Source organism: Ammospiza caudacuta, chromosome 6 (assembly GCF_027887145.1).
Source record: "Ammospiza caudacuta isolate bAmmCau1 chromosome 6, bAmmCau1.pri, whole genome shotgun sequence".
In the NCBI taxonomy this organism is placed as follows: Eukaryota; Metazoa; Chordata; class Aves; order Passeriformes; family Passerellidae; genus Ammospiza; species Ammospiza caudacuta.
In genome coordinates this window covers 50,308,712-50,325,300 of record NC_080598.1, presented here as the reverse complement: position 1 = coordinate 50,325,300, position 16,589 = coordinate 50,308,712, and the positions used below count along the sequence as shown (strand labels likewise).

At 42.7% G+C, this 16,589-nt stretch overlaps 1 protein-coding gene across 2 annotated transcripts in view; it reads left to right on the top strand.

Annotated features, from left to right (window-relative positions):
- The window catches only part of ITPK1 (inositol-tetrakisphosphate 1-kinase), a 151,227-nt gene that overhangs the window by 119,835 nt on the left and 14,803 nt on the right, over positions 1-16,589 (top strand). The gene's annotated exons all lie outside the window — the stretch shown is intronic.

The following is a 16,589-nucleotide window of genomic DNA, read 5'->3' as shown; positions in this document are numbered from 1 at the left end:
TGATCATGAACTGTAATAACTGAAAATCCTTTAGAAATCTAAAATCACTTCTTAGAAAGAAACATTATTAAATGTGGTCTCTGGAATTTCCTGCTTAGTAGGATAAACAGAAAGGGGAGAGGAAGGGTTGGTAACTTCATTTATGCTAACTAACTCAAATTCTTGCTAATGAAGAACCAGTAATTTCTCAGTTGGCAACTATGTGTTTGAAGTGTTTCATTTTTCACTGTGCTCCATGAACATCTGTCCTGCTGTTTACCTTTCATACAGGAAATTAATTTCTTCTTGTCTGAGATAAGCTTGAAAAATATTTATAAGGGAAAAGCTATGAAAGTATATATCAGTATTAGGGGAAGAAACCATGAATGTATTGGTTTGTTGGCAGGGATATGTTTATAGAATATTCTCTTACTCGAGCAGACTTAAGAAGCAGGCATTGAAGACAGAGTATTTATTTCAATCACAGACCAACAACTATTGCCAAAGTGAACATAATTAGTGTTTCATGGTATACAGGGCAGGGGCCATCCTGCTGATTTGAAAGCAAATTCAAATAAGCATCTAGCTCAGCCTCATGGTGAGGAATATGAACTGAATAAAGTACTTAGTGTAGAAGAAGTGTAAAGTTTCAAAAGATGGAGGTACCAGCTCGGTGCCCTGAGCATGCCTGGCTCAGACATGTCTTCTGCTTTGTTTCAGCCAGCAGAGGCTGTGGCAGTGCTATCCTCCTTGGGTCCTCACTGTGCTTGCTTTCCATGGCCATGAGGCTGAATCCTCCTAGGAGGAAGGCTTCCCTCTGCTTTGCTTTACAGGAGGATTCAGTCCTGACACCACAGGAAGATGGAGCTTCCAGTTCCCCCAGCAAGGTGGTTGCATTGGTTTCCCACTCGTTGTTCCAGTGGCACATGCACATGCTAACTGCTGCACTGTCATGGCTCACTTAGGACTGAGATAAATGTGAATGTCACAAGCATTCTGTTGGGCCCTGAACTGTGGGAGGCTGCTTGCCTTCTTCACCAGCCTCCCCCTAGAAAAATGCAGGGGAATGGTGAGGGTTTGTTGGGCAAGAAGGGGTGTTTTTGGTTTTGTGGTTTCCTCATTGGTTAGTCTTGGAATGACACCTTCCATGAGTGCTGGAGTGTAAAGCCTGTGTGCTTGTGCCCTGAAAAAGGCTATCAGAAGGAAATGAAGGATTTTGGTTCCATAAGGGTACATTTAATTAGTGCAGCCCCTAAAGTCCATAATGACAGTACTGAGTGCTGTGAACCAAAGTCATGTCCTCAGTCCCTCATTTCAAAGGGGCACCAAGCTGTGAGTTCAGCAGGGTATGAGTTCTGTTAGACTTTATTTCCTCTCAGTTCACAACTGTCTGTTCCTGCCTGGAAGGACAGGAACTGTTGCTCTCAGGTGAACAGAGCAGACAGGATGCCTCCCTGTTCTGTGTATTTGTGTGAAAGTGGTCTGCAAAATCAAATAGCAGTAGTGACAGATTTATGCATGAGTGAGGTAGGCTTACTGCCCTGTGCTCCTGGCTGCTCCCCTGTCATGCTGAACGTGGCTCCCTGGCACTTTCAAAAGCCCAACCACTGTCAGGGTCACAGCCATCCCTTTGCAGCATTACACAAGGCATGATCATCTTATTTTCACAAGACATTCACTGTGTTCTCTGCTTCCCCTTTTAGTAAAGCACCAAATCTCCCAATTCTCCTGCTTTTGTGCTCTGCTGTATGCTGTGCAGACAATTCCTAAGAAACCTAAGGAGACTATAATTAAACACTTAATGGAGAAGCTTGAAGTGTTGATATTACATGTCTGAAGAAAATATGGAAAATATTGACACCTGCTGTGGTTTTCTAGTTCTGAACACACTTGTGTTTTTCCCCCCCTTTTTCAGTTACACAGTATAATTGATACTTGCAACATCCCTTCCTGTGGAGACGTTTCAAGGAGTCCTCAGGGCATTTCCTCCTCTTGTTCTGCTAAGACTAAGAATTTTCAAGGACAAACATGTGAGACTGAGCTGTGGTACATTCCTGACTGTTTTCAGGTCCTATGTCACCTCTGACTCTGGGTACATATTTGGAGACAAAATGTCACCCCTAGTGTTGGAGTGAGAATCCCTCCTTTAACTGACAATATATTGTATTTTGGTGCAGGATGAATGTGTTTCTGGAATTGCCTGTACAAGTTTCCTGTGTCTCACTACAGCATTTGGCTGCTGCAGGCAGTACATAGATGTGACTAATAGTCAGATTTACTGGAACAAAACAAATGCTGGTACTGCCTGGATTGGTGTCCTGGTAGGGTGCTAACATGTCCTTGTTTGGGAAAACAGAGCATTCCTTCCTGAGTGCTTTCCCCTTCTTGCTGAGCTGAACTCAGCAGCACTGAGAAATAACAGCATCCTCCTCCACATTCATCTCAGAGAAAAGCTGCTGAGGTCAGGTTTTGAAGGCTGTTCCCTAAGACACCAAAGGTACATCGTTCCTGCATTTTAACACAAATGTTGAATTTTACAGCACCTTGTCTGCAGTGGCCTAATGTCTTCTGTTGCCCTTTTTTCTGATAATGCGAGTGAATTATCCAGAAAAGATGTGTGTGCTCTGCTTTGCTGCCTAATACATGGTACTCAGGTTTTTTCTAACAAATGGCACCAGTGCTGGCCTCGGGGAAGAGGAAGGAAAGTAGAAGTGTTCTTGTCAGGGCACATTCATGGTCTCAGAACTCCTCTGTTTGCATAATTTCATGTTCTCCCAAGGTGAGTTCAAGTCAGGAAGAGCCTCTCCACCTCAGAGAACTGATGTGTTTGTACAGCCTGTCCTCCTTGTTTCTGAAGCTCTTTGAGCACTGATGTGCAGATCCTTGTGTTTGAGAGGCCCTGCAGAAATAAGCACGTTTGGACACCTGCACAGTGCTGGTGGCACAGCTTACACTTACATAAAATCATCCATGGGCACAATGACCAAACAAGCAATCACTAAACATCACAGCAATGCAAGAGCACAAAGATGAAAACCCAGAAAGTGGACAGGGATATGAGCTTCCAGACACACAAGGAAATCTCACATAAAGCTTCAGCTATGTGTCTGTGTAATGTATCTGCAAATCCTAATGTTATTTGGGATCACATTCTACATTCTTGGAATAAATGCTTATACTCTATGTGAGGTTCATAGCTTTTATAAATTTTTCCACTGCACTTTTTGACTTTGATATTTTTGCATCTTTGTTTCCTTTCTCTATATTTAAATGCTTCAACAAACATTGCTCAGCTGTTGCATTGCAAGTGGCTGGTGACCCAGAGCAGACCCAGCACTGATTAAGTTCTTGGTTCAGATGGAGTCGGGCACAGAAGATGAGGTTTTCCACTCCTGCCCACAGGCTGTCTCTTGATGAGCCCTTCTAGGGTTTTGTCTCTTTCTTTCACTGCTGTAAAATGAGTGGTGATGAGTGCTGCCTTTGTAAAAAGGGAAAGATCTCCAAACAAGGAGTGCTGTATGACAGCAGGAGACAATTGCAGGTATGGTCCAAGTGAGCCTACCACCAAAACTTTTATCAGTTCACTGAGGGTCTGCTTCAGCTTGCCTGGCAGTAAAATGAAACTGCTGTTGGATAGCCCAGGAATGAAGGAAGAATCTTGGATGCATATGGAACCTTGTGTATTTGAAGAGGCTTATATAAATAAAATGTACATCAATCTTAAATGTACATCAAATCTAATCTTAGTATACACTGTGTTCATTTTTTTTTAGTCTTTGCAAATACAAGCTAATTATTTTCATCTATTAATAAGATAGTAAAGTTTTGACTGAAAGACATGACTGCATGTCTCAGAAATTTACTAATTGCTCTTGAAGAATTTAGCTTTCCCAGATCTACAGGTATGTTCCTCATTTTGAAAGTGTTCTGTCTCTCAATGTCTTCTGTTGCCTTGACACTGTTACAGCATTTTCAATCTGTCAAAAAGAAAATGAGTACCCAAAATGAGATTCCCAAAGCCTGGAAAAAGGTCATTAAATAGATCAGATAGAAAGGAAATAGCATTTCTACTAAATCAGAGACTTTTTATACAAACCATGATGGGTCATGCTGAGAGCTGTCTAACTTGTTGAGCTTAGCAATGTTTCTCCTCTTGAAAGTTAGCCAAGAATTTAGTTCTTTCCATAACTTTCTAATCCACCTACAGAGCAGAGTTCAGATCCTACAACTGGTGTGGTATGAATCCAGCATTCTTTGACTGGGTAGTCTTTTAAACTTTTTTTATTACAACATGATTAAGAATAGAGTTTAGCCTGTGATTTAAAATATTGTGTGCAGGACATACATTGTAGAGCATAGGATTTTGACATATCTTTACAGCATTGACAACCACCAAAAAGTGGGTTGGATGACAGCAGGTACAAATCAAGTTTTTGCAACTATTTACTTCTCAAAGAAGTGCATTTTTGGAAGACACAGGACATTCCTTTTCCTTTGGGAAAGGATTTGTTGAATACTGGGAATTGACACTGAACACATGGGGAACTTTTCCCTGATCTCACAGATACTCTGAGCCACACGTGATGGTGTTGTTTTTCACATGGATGTGCCTGTGTGGCTCAAGGCATCTTCTGTCTTTGAGTCACTGCCATGTGTGCTGTCACTGGCTGTTGTGAAAGGGAAAATCCTTGTATTACCAACGTAGAGGGGTCACAGTGCCCTTTGTGTTGGACAGCTAAGGGGTGGATATGATATAGTCTGACCTTCTAGGAGTCTGCATCCCCTGTATTCCTTGGTGTAGGTGCAGGACATCTAGGGAACTGGGGACAGTTCAGCAGCATTTTGAAAAGGCTCCTACAAGCTGCCTGCACTCACTCAGCTCCTGTTTTCTAAATGATCCAGTCTGTGGCTGTGCTTTACCTCAGTTTTCTTCAATGCACCCATGATATTTGACCCCTTCCAACCCAAGCCATTCTGGGATTCTGTGAAATCAGCCAGAAGTTGTCTGTCTTTTCTGGACTTTCTTTCTGACGTTTCTGCATGTGGACATCTCTTCCACCCTTGCTGTCATACTTGACAGGAGATAGTAGCAAGTTCATGAATCAGGAGTCAGTGCAGTAACTGAAGCCAGAAAATGATAGGTATTTCTTTATTTATTCAAACTGTACAGGTCAGCATTGTTCCCTGCAAGGCAGGAATGCACATTTCAGAAAAACAGGAAGATTACTTTGCAGCAGCAGTTCTTGTGAAGGCAATTGTCTGGCAGCAAAGGGCAGTTTATTGTACTTCACACTGTCTAGCTTAGATTTACATATATGTGCAGTACTAGGTGTTTACAAACAGTGAGTAGAGATAGATTTGTCCAGAAGTTACTAGTTTGAAACTGCTGAATGTATAAAGTAAAATCGCTGTCTAAATCTGCCTGTTTCCATTGGCTTTGCTGGTACACAGACAGCTTGCAGAAACAAGTTGGCTGGAGCCATGTGAGATGAAGTCCCCTTTCTGTCACAATTATTCACTGGCACACAACTTTTGGGAGCTCATAGCCAGACTCAGGAGGCACCTTGTCCTGCCATGTGTGCTGGCACATCTGTCAAGGACTCCATTCTGGTGGAGTTGTCTTTCCTCCCTCAGCATTTTTATTGCCATCTCTCTCCCTCCCTCCCAGGTGTTATTGAAGGAGATCAAGTGCTGGAATTGCTGCTTTGAAGCACTGAGGTTTTCATGGAATAAATGGCTTTTGGCTGCTGCTAGCTGCTTGACATGCCCACTGTCAAACCAGGGACACAGACACTGACTGCACCAAAGATGCAGCCAAAGACCGAGTCTTACAGTGCCAGAGAAAATAGAAATAGAAACCACTTTGTCCTGGGTTCTGCTGGAGGCTTGGCATCTTAGCAGATGACATCCACAAAAATATCAAGCTTGGGCACATGCCCCTTCCAGTTCAGCAGCCACTACTTCTTCTCCATGATGCCAGAGAGAATCATGCAATACAGGATTTTCTCCTGGCAGCCTGTCTGCAGCAAGGAAATAGTGTCAGCTTCCTACACCATCATGGGTTCAGGGTAGTAGGTAAGGACTGCTGGTCCTTGGCTCCCAATAGTTTCTCACAGGTGTTGCCAAGTGTTTTGATGAGTGTTGGGATCTGTTGTGGGATATCTATCCAGAGTGCTTTGCAGTTGTTTGTGAAAAAAGATCACAGAATATGCTGAGTTGGAAGGGACCCATAAGGATCATGGAGTCCAACTCGATGGCACAGCACCATCCTCAAGAGTCACACCATGTGCTTGAGAGCATTGTCCAAACACTTGAATTCTCTCAGGCTTGGTGCTGTGACCACTTCCCTGGAGAGCCTGTTCCAGGTTCAGCCATACTCGGTGAAAACCTTTTTCTGATATCCATTCTAAACCTCTCTTGACACAACTTCAGTCCGTTCCCTGAATCCTGTCACTGGTCAGAAGAGAGAGGAGATCAGTGTCTGCCCCTCCTCTTGCCCTCAGGTGGAAGCTCCAACTGCAGTGGGGTCTCTCCTCAGTCTGCTCTTCTCCAGGCTGAACAGAACAAGTGACCTCAGCCCCTCCTCATACAACTTCCCATCAAGGCCCTTCACTGTGCTCATTGCCCTCCTTTGGACACTCTCTAATAGCTTAATATTTACAGGGCTGTCTGAAACTTTAGCAACAGAAACTAATCCAATGTAAACAACATAGTGTGTGTGCATTCCTTTGCTATAGTTATACTAACATAATTAGAACAGAAAAATATACACTAACAAAGCTTTCCCATGTAGATAAGTCATTTTCTTTCTGATGTTTAAAATACTCATAGCTTGTTTGTCTCAGCAGCTATTTTTTCTCATTGATTTGGAGTGGGCTCAATCCACCTCACTTGGGAAAAACCATCAAGCTGTACCAGTCTGTGTAGTAGGCAGCAGCCTTTGTTGGTGTGCCCTACTCCTGTTAAGGCATTGCAAACAAGTGCAGAGCAGAATGCTTTAAGGCCAGAACCAGTGTTTCAGTCACATTTTTGCAAGTGCCACAGGATTGTCTATATGATCTTCAATTGAAAATACAAAATGTTTCTGAATAAAAAGTCTGTTCATTTGATTTTGTTCCTTCCATAACACAAAGTGCAAGCTCTGAATGGTGAGCAGTGTAGTAGTCCCACATGTATTAGAGAAGTTTGCTAACCTATGCAAGGACAGTATTAGGGCAGGGCATTAGCTTCTTATTTCCCATGTTACATACAAACTTGGGACCATGATCATGTGCTTGTGTTGTTGAGTTGATAGTCTCTGCTTAGGTATCTGCAAACAGTTCTTTCCACTGTTGTTATTGAAATGCCACATTGTTACATGTCACCCATGGCACAGGAAGAAGTGTATTGCAGTTATGGCAGTTGTGTAGTCATGCTTCGAGTGGCTGCTTTACAGAGAGGAACTCAAATGAAATCTTTGGTCACCAAATCTCTGGCAAATGTCTGGCCTCAAAGCACAGGGATGGCCTCCCTATCACACAGGTGACAGGAGGTACCAAGGCACAGGGCTGCCAGTCAGCCCCGCTCAGCTGTGCAGTGACAGCAATGTGCCTCTCCTGTTACTCAGTGTTATCCCAAGATCCTCCTGTGTTTTCTGGATCTGTTTGTAAACTCTTGCACTTAATTTGTGTTCACATACATGTGGGCTGCTAAAGTAATAAAAGGCAGGTATTTATTCACATTTCCTCTGTCATTGCTGGTATGGTTTGGAACAGGAACCAGAGTTCCTGTTCCTTTCTGGTTCAAGCTGGGGCACAGGTGCTGCAGGACTATGGGGGCTTGAACTAAGCATTGAATGATACTGTCAGAGCCCCTTGCAGTGTGTCCCTGGGATTCCTCTACCTTGGAGGGAATTTTGTCATTAATTTGCAATCCTTGTGGGCTGCTGCTTTGCCTCTGACACAGCATGTGTAGATTGGAAATGGTGTTTGCTGAAAGCCTGGGACATGCATTGTGTACTATCTCCCAGGATTTATCTTCCAAAAGCTCATTAAACTGATCTGGTTAAGGGCCATCAACCCTCTTAGATTAGAGATATAAAGAGCTTCAGTGGACTCTGCTCATCTGGGTACTCTAATATCTTCAAATGAACTCCATCACAGACAAGAAAAAGCTGCCTACATCATGTCTGCCATCATGGCCCCTGCCATGAGTGCATTTTCTATTTTATTAGACAATGTACTCTATAACATAAGGAAAGACTGATTCTTCAACTGAGAGGAACTAACTGGTTAAAGTGAGTAGAGTTATATACAAATAAATTTAGTAAGGAGTTCAGCATTGGGTCTTCACAGTTTACCTGCTCATCCTGGGAATGATGAGCATCTGATGAGCATTATATGGAGCAAAATGGTGCTGTCTCTGCCATCAATTTTCTATGTGAATCAGGTGTGTACAAGGTGTGTACAGGGAAGTGCACACCACTATCTGTTCCTATCCACCATCTAGGCCAGGGGGATGCAAACCAACACCCCAACAGCTCCTGTCCTGGAGCTGTGTAGTTTGAAAGTAGAAATTCAGCTTGGAAATTTTTTTGTTCTAGTCTAAGAAATGTCTTATCTCAGTATTTGGGGGAGGAAGCATAAAAATGCTGCATTTGGCCATTATATACCTTCTGTATTTCATGGGAAAATATTGTATTTGGACACTGGTGCTTGGTTCTGAGATTCCTTTATCATTCTACACAGCAGAGTTGTCTGTGTTGGTAAGAATACTAAAATTGGGCACATTTGCTACTTGAAAATGGTAATGCTAAGTATAATTCCTGTATTCAAAATACATAGGTAAGCATATGAAACAGCAGATACACATTATTGTTTAGAGACAGTTGAGGTGGTTTTAATCAGGGTTCAGGTATTCACACAGAATCTGACATTTGCATTTTAATGTAGAGCAGACATGCAGAGTGTATTTTGCATAGTCTGTCTTCTTGAAATGCCTTTGGGGTTTTGCAGATACCAATACATTCAATGCCAGTCTTCTGAGCAGAACATTATTGGGGTAAAAATGCAGAAAAGACTTCTTTGCATTTGCCAAATAATCCCTTTCATTTGTTTCCTTGATGAGGAAAATTGCTTTCATTATTTCTATAACATTGGAAACACTCCTGCCTGTGAAATGAGTCCCCAAGTTTTGGTACAGGTTCAGTGCTATAAGGAATAAATGTTACTGTTTCAACAAAAACTGTTCTAGCAGGTTTTTTCCACTCTTCTTTATTACTTTTAAGAGAGTTTTGTCTAATACTCTTATCTACAAAGAGCCTAAGAAGCACCAGAAGGTTTATGTCCTTCTCCTGGACAGCTAGTTCATTTGCCTCCTTTTTCTGTGGTGAGGTGTGCTTGGATTTTTAAATTCAACTGCATTTGCAGAGTGGTGGATAACCCCTTTTACCTGCTGAAAAATGAGACTATTTGATGATGATCACCCATCTCCCAGCCTTTACTCCTGAATGAGAATCATTTTTCACCACTTAAATTGTTACATGGTCGTGAGCACCCTTTGTCAGGCTGAGTCAGTGACTGTGTTTCACCACAGGTCTGTTTCAACTGAAGGCACAGCTGTAGCTGTGCTCCTCTGCTCTTGGGTGCCTGTGAGGCTCCATCAGCACAAGTGAGCAGAATGCTTGTCTGCAAAACCTGCCTCTTTCAGCCCGAGCACCCACAGGATGACGTGAATTCCTTCCTTGGAATCAGAAGGATTCTGCTCATTAAGGAAAGTGGGCATAAGATAAAAGTCTAGAGCTAAAAAGTAAAGGAGGATCTGATACAGACCAGAGCTTTGGGAAATGGTTGTCTCTGAGGAAGAGTTCATCTGGGAGAAAAAAGTCCATCAGGCTGGCTTTACTATGACCTTTCCTTTATTTCTTCTTTATGGTTTATACTTTCTCTTTAGTCTGTGCTGATTTCATCATGTTCAAAACCCATAATTAGCACTCCTAAATTGCAAGGAAATGACAAGTTATTGTGAATTTTTGAATAGTTTCATATTTATATTCAGCTCTGAGATTTCCTCACTCGCTGCCCAGATGCTTCAAAATCACTACTTTTTTAAAACCCAAGACTGTTGCTCTGCAGATGTTCCATTTAACACAGATATTCTGTCTGCAGTTCTTGTATGTCAAGCTAGGTTAAGCTTGAAATTGTGCCCTCAAAGCTGAGTCTGCTCTGCCCTCTTGTGTCTTTAGAATGTGTTGCCAAATGCTCCCCAGATACAGCTACTTTACCCTTAAAACTGGAATTTTCCCCTCAGAGACTTAGAGAGTGAGATGCAAACACATGGATATTCATACATGCGTTGGTTTTTTCAGTGATGAGTATAGATCAACATATGTTTGAACTAAATCTGTTCTGGCAATATTCCTCATGCACATGCAGTTCTGAGGGGAAGGGAAAACAGCTTGAGAGTATCTTTAATACAGCACAGAAGTGCTGAAATAAACCTGTGAAAGTTGTGGTGTTTATGAATAAAGCTTTTAGGTTTCAACTGAAAAATTATCTCCTAGAGAGAGGAGTGAAGAAGGGGTTCTTCAGTTCACAGGGGCTGGGCTGCTGTGAAGTTGGGGTTGGCTTTGCTTGACTGACTCCTTGGTGAAGCAACTTTTGACCTTAGCAGAAGTTACAGTCCAAAGCTGTAAGTGTACAGTCAATAAAGGGATTCAAAGAGCAAAACACTCTGTCATGTAGTGGTTTGCAATACCTTTGAGATAAGATTCAGCTGCAAGCTTAAAAAAACCTTGCCAGCTTCTCTGTGTGGTTGGGTTTTTTGATTGAAAATGAACTCAGTAGGCAGGGGTGAGCTGGAAATTCAGATTTCCTCCCCTTATTGTATTAGGAGGAAAAGACATTGCCCTGGCTGTGTATCCTCTCTATTCCCACAGGAACAGAGTGCCACAAGCTGATGGAAGCTACAGTGAAGCACAGTTTACTGAAAATATATTTATTTTTAAAGAGTCTTAAATGTTTTCAAATCCCAGTGCAAACTATTCTATTAAAGAGTGGCTTTTTTCAACAAAGTAGGAAGTTTAGAGTTTGTTCCATCTGCTGTAAATCTTTCTGATAGTTTAAGGCTTAACTTTTGCTCCGTGCATGTTAGATGATGAGCCAGTCCTGATTTTGACATGGATGGTTTTGTGCTTTTCTTAAGGGTGGTAAGCACTTTTCAAAGCAGCTTTTTCATTTTTCTGCATACTGCCCTGTGTGATGGGGAGGTCGTGTACCCAGTCTTTTCAGGAATAATAGTGACAGCCTTTCCAGGCACAGAGAGCAACTCAGGCGCAAGCTGTGCTCCTTTTGGACTTGGAAAGCAGAATTAAGGGATATAGGTGTGCCAAGTCTGTTGCACACCTTGGGGACTCCAGGCCTCCTCTTGTGCTCCTTTGACAAACTGCATCTTCCTTCTACCTGTTTCATAAATTCTCGGTACCAGCTTCTTTTACCTTTCCCTGTCCTCAGCACACCCTTCATTTGGTGCATCTTTTACCTTCTGTGTGTAAAAAAAGAAGGCACTGCTAATAATGAATATTGAGCCTGGGCAAAAGATAATATATTCATCAGTAAACACCTTCTGGTTTATGTTTTTCCAGTAACACTCTCAGGATTTTGGTTGATGATGCTCAGACTGAAGCTTCCAACAGGTAGTTTGTTCAGCTGCTGTAATGACCCCGGTAGCATCAAAAAGTGTTTCTCCTGGAACTCCTTTAACTAGCTCCATAAAGGCCTGCCTGGCCAAGGGGAGGTGAAGCCTTCTCCCCAGTTCACAAATGGAAGTTCAGAGTTCAGCTGTGTTTGTTGACTGCATTGTGGTTTTGTGGAAAGAGGTTGGTGGTGCTGGGAATAAATACTTTTTTTTCAGCCTGTCTGCTGCACTTCCTAATCCCTAGGCTAGGTGGTGAAGGAAAGTGAATTATGAGATAGGGAAACATGTTTAGACAGTAAATCTGGAACCTAATAGGCAGTGGCTTTCCCTTTGTATTTCTTTTCTGGAGAGGTTTTGAGCTATTCTCACAGATGACCATAAATTCCCTTTAAACTCTTTTTCTGAAGACAAGGAAATATAGTTTGTTGATCTATGAATGCAGGGCATTCAGGGCATTGGATCTGCAATCAATTATTTGTTTTCTTCCCTGTCCAAAACCATAAGGACCAAAGAAATCTGAATAGATTCTTCTTCTCTTATGGTTTATTTTTTCCACAGCTGTCCACCGTGTTGGTACTTCTCAAACTTTTATATAAGGTAACTTTTTTATAAGGTATTTATCCTTATCAGAATCATCCGAGGACTGTCTTGTAGAGCCCTGTCACAGTGGTTTCCATTTATTTTTAAGACTTGGTTCAACTGAGAACAGCCATGTATTACTCTTATTTTTCCTCTATCCATTTTGCCTGGCTACTGAATGGGAGAGTGTGTTGTTTGGCCCCTTGTGCCTTGTCCTGGGGCTTTGGGTATCCTGTGACTGTTTGGTAGGCTGTCTGCAGGCCACCAGGGTGCCCTGAGTAGAGAAGCATTACTCAGCATCTCTAACTAAAGCAAGTCCTGAGCACAAAGAATTCCACCAATTCTCACTGCCAGAAAATGCTTTTCCCCAGCCAGTTTTCAGTCTGCATCTTCCCCATCTTCACATCCCATTGCTCCTGTCACTATTGTTGAACTTCACCTGCAGTAATCCCCTCCTGGCACTGACACCCTGGTTTGGGTGCTCTTTCACCTCTCTGTTGTTGGTAGCTGTGTTACTCATCCTGTGAACTGGCCCTCATCAGTCAAGCTCTCATAATAATGTTGTTGCTCCATGGGAATGGAACAGCATTCTGACAAAGCTCACCCCACAGCAGGGTGTGCCAGGGCTGAGTGCCCTGTGCTGAAATTGCTGCCTGTCACCTGTGACCTGTGAGTGCCAGCTGTCCTCAGGTGTCCCCCTGCAGACACTCCCCCTGTGCTTGCAATGAACGTGATCCCTCCAGCCATGAGCTCCATTCAGAGGTCATGGAGGGATAAAGTGTAGGAGGCACTGAAAGAACAGAAATAATGGTTGGAAAATGAACAGCCTAGATGAGAGATGGGGATGGGAATGAGAAACAATACAGAAAGTAAGAAAGAGGAGAGAGGGAGAGAAAAAACTCCATCTGAGATCAAATAATTTTGAAGAAAAGGCAGAATATCTAAAGGCAGATATGGAAAACAGATACCACAAAGTTTGTGCTAAGGCATGCAATAAAAATGAGGACAAAGATGGGGGAGGAACAGAGTGACAGGATTTTGACTTTTAAATTTAATTATAATATGTTGTTTTTTACAACAAAAGTGCTACAGATACTTTTGGTACTTGTCTGAAGTGAAAGCTGAACATTCTGATCTAAAGAATCTTTCCTTGTTGCTGTTACGCTGGCACTTCTGTACCTGACAAGGTTCACCTGCAGTGGTGGCCATATTTCAAAGGCAGGACTCTCAGAGACAACAGGTGCATAGAAAATAAAGAAATGCCATTCTCTAAATGTGCACTATAGCAATCTACAGAATCTTAATTCACAGCAGTCTGTAGACTTACAGACAGACATTTCCTGTTGATATCTTTGGTCCAGCACAGGCTGCATGAAGGAAGATAGGGTAATAATTGTGGTCATCTGCTTATTGTGTGATGCAGTATATGCACCCAAAGGGAGGGGGGAGTGCCTGATTTTTAGTTTCAGATCCAAAGTGAAAAGATCAGAAACTGCATACGTAGTAATCTCTTGGGATTTAAGGTCACTTGTGCATAGCCAAGGGTGGAAGGTGAGATGGAGTTTTTTCCAAACTTGATGTTTTAGAAGAAGACTCTTCCACTCAGCAGCACAGCACAGAGCTGAGTACTGATGGTAGAAAAGCAACAGCATCAGCTGTGTGCACAGGTTCTGGGTTGCATCAGGTCTGTCCCGACAGAGTCACTTCTGCTGCGGGTGTATGGCCAGTGCCGCTGCACAGGAGGGCTGACATAGCTGTGGCCTTAACCTGCAGTAGTTCTCAGACTGCTTTTATTAAAGTGCTTTGTTCTAGGACTGTCAGGTGCAAATGAGAATAGTGTTGGGTTTAGACTGGAGAGTTAGGCTGCAGAAAGGGACAGCCATGGAGCCAGAATCATGACCCCTTCTCATCTCTTGACTGTTATATTACTTGTTTGTGTGTATTTACTGTTCTTTTTGGCAATGGTTTTTCATGGTGTCCTGTCACTGCTGGTTTGCAAAGAAGTGGTGACAGTGCCAAGAGTCCAGCACTGACCACAGCTCAGTAAGCCCACACTAAAGCAGCTTACTCAGCAGGAGGGGAGGGAAGGCTCAGTGTACCACGGGGGTCATTTGCACTATGTGGGTCCATGGTGTAGTTCCAAGCCAATGTAAATCAGTATTGAATTGACTCTCAGGCATTAAGTGAGGTCTGTCCTGGACCTCAGTGCAGAGAAGGTGTGCAGAGACTGCTGTCACTCTGATAGCAGGAGCTGGGTGATGAGAGAAAACTTTAGCACGTGTTTGCCACCCTGGGAAGGAGGAGAGGATGATTGCTGGAGGACTTTTTATTTTAACCTGCCACTATCTTTAGAATTTCAATGTGTGCAGTTAAACTCAGAGCAGCAGTTTTCTAGCTGTAGGCTCTACTGAAATCTTGTGTTGAGTGAGGATTTATTTGTCCTCAGGTCTGGCTGTGAATTAATGGTCTGTTTTAGAGGTTTCAGTGGGCTAGAATTGCCTTCTTGATAGAGAAAGAGCCAGTGCTATGCAAACTCAGCAGGAGCACTTTGAGATGCTAAGAGTCTTCTTTGCTACTTTTTGTTGATCCAGGTGCTCCTTTCTAAGTACAAGTCAAAGAAATTCCTGTTTTTGTCCCTTCCTTCATCTCCCCATGCAAGTGTCATGTAGTCAGCAGGAGCACTGAATCTCCCTGTCTCCCTTTCCTGTTTGCATGAGAGGGAAACAGAGGGAAGCAAGATGGAACCATACGTTCCTCTGCATCTGCACTCTGAAGGCAAAGTTATTTGTGAGCCTTAAGCATGTGGGTGGGAGAGCTGCCAAGCCAAAGTTGTTCCCAAGTATCTGTAAACTAAATCTTATTCCCTAAATTCATCCAACTAAGGAACTTTTACTCTGGCAAAGGCTTGTAAATATTACAGTACCTGTCACTTTTGGATGCTGCTTTCTGTTTTCATAGCAGCAAATTGAAAGCTTTGAAATCTGGGATGTTTGGTTTACTTTTGTAGAGGTTGACCTCAAAGCATCAATCTTTCTGCTCCTTTTAGAATCTATGAAAATAGCCTTTTCTCAGAAAACTTCTTGTAGTGACAACACTGCTAATGAACAGAGTTCTCAGATATTCCAAAAGTTTATGGATGCATTGAGAGATGTGTACCAAAATATAGAGAGTCTTGCATCTCTGTTACTTTCAGTGATTCCGTTTTCTTTAGATATATATACTTACAATGAAGTGAAAAGTATTACTCTAAACAATGTTTATAAAGTGATTTCTGAATGCATGTCTGTCTCAGAGTCATGTTTAGCTTTGCTGGGGTTTTAGTTCACATGTAGTTTTCAGTTTCTTCACCATCTGCACACCATGGCCTCCACTTGTTTCAATTCAGCCATGCTTTGCTTATTTTCAAGACAAGTTGCTGGTTTATATAAATCTGTGACTTGAGTTTGCCAGATGCAGTTGCTCCCACCATTTGTGCTTGTCTCCAGTTCCTTTTTGGAGGAAGGTGTCATCCTCTTGAAATAAGTCTGCAAAGTGAATAAGTCTTGGCAGACCTGTTCTGAATTGTGTTCAGTGCTGTGCAGCTAACTCAAGCTATAACTCATTTGTGGCTCTGAAGTTAACCTGGCCATAGCTCAAACTCCATTAAAATAGTACTTTTTTAAGGCTGTGCTAACTAAGGAGGTAATTTAAATCGTCATTCATACTTGTGTGATGTCCTTGATTTGACTTAGTCAGTGTTGTCAATGTGCACACAGGTTGTCTGAAAACCTGGGCCCCTGCTGACCTGTCTCAAAGCCATGGCTGAAGCCAAGGTTCTCTCTACACTTCAGATTGCAACCCAGCCCTCTTAAGCGATTTATGTGCAAGTCCTATGAGTCCTACAGTGGTTTCTGCCTTTCCTGCTGCATTCCCAGGGGAATCTCAGTTCTCCTGCAGTGAACAGGAAGGGCATCCTAGAGCAAGTCAACTTACCAAGTCACTAAGAAGGCTGGTTTTTGACTCCAGCTTCCCACAACCCCATGTGAACAAGCACAACATTGGCAGAAACAGTCTGGAGCAGACCTGCTCCATTAAATTTTACCGTGGTTCCCATGATTCTTCTCTTTACCCAGAACTTGCTGAGCAGTTTTAACATGGTGGTGTCTCAGCAGTGCTCTGGTTGGCTTTGCCAGACCAAATGAACACTGCTTTCCTGGCAGAGCCACCCCAGAGAACAGCAGAATGTTCTGGCACCTTGCCTGAAGTAAATACACACTGGAATCTGCCACCTGAGGAGCCCTACAGGACATATGGCTTTGTGAGACTGCCTTTTCTAGTCACATTTGCAGACCATTCTGTTTCTTGTAAAATGCTTTAGA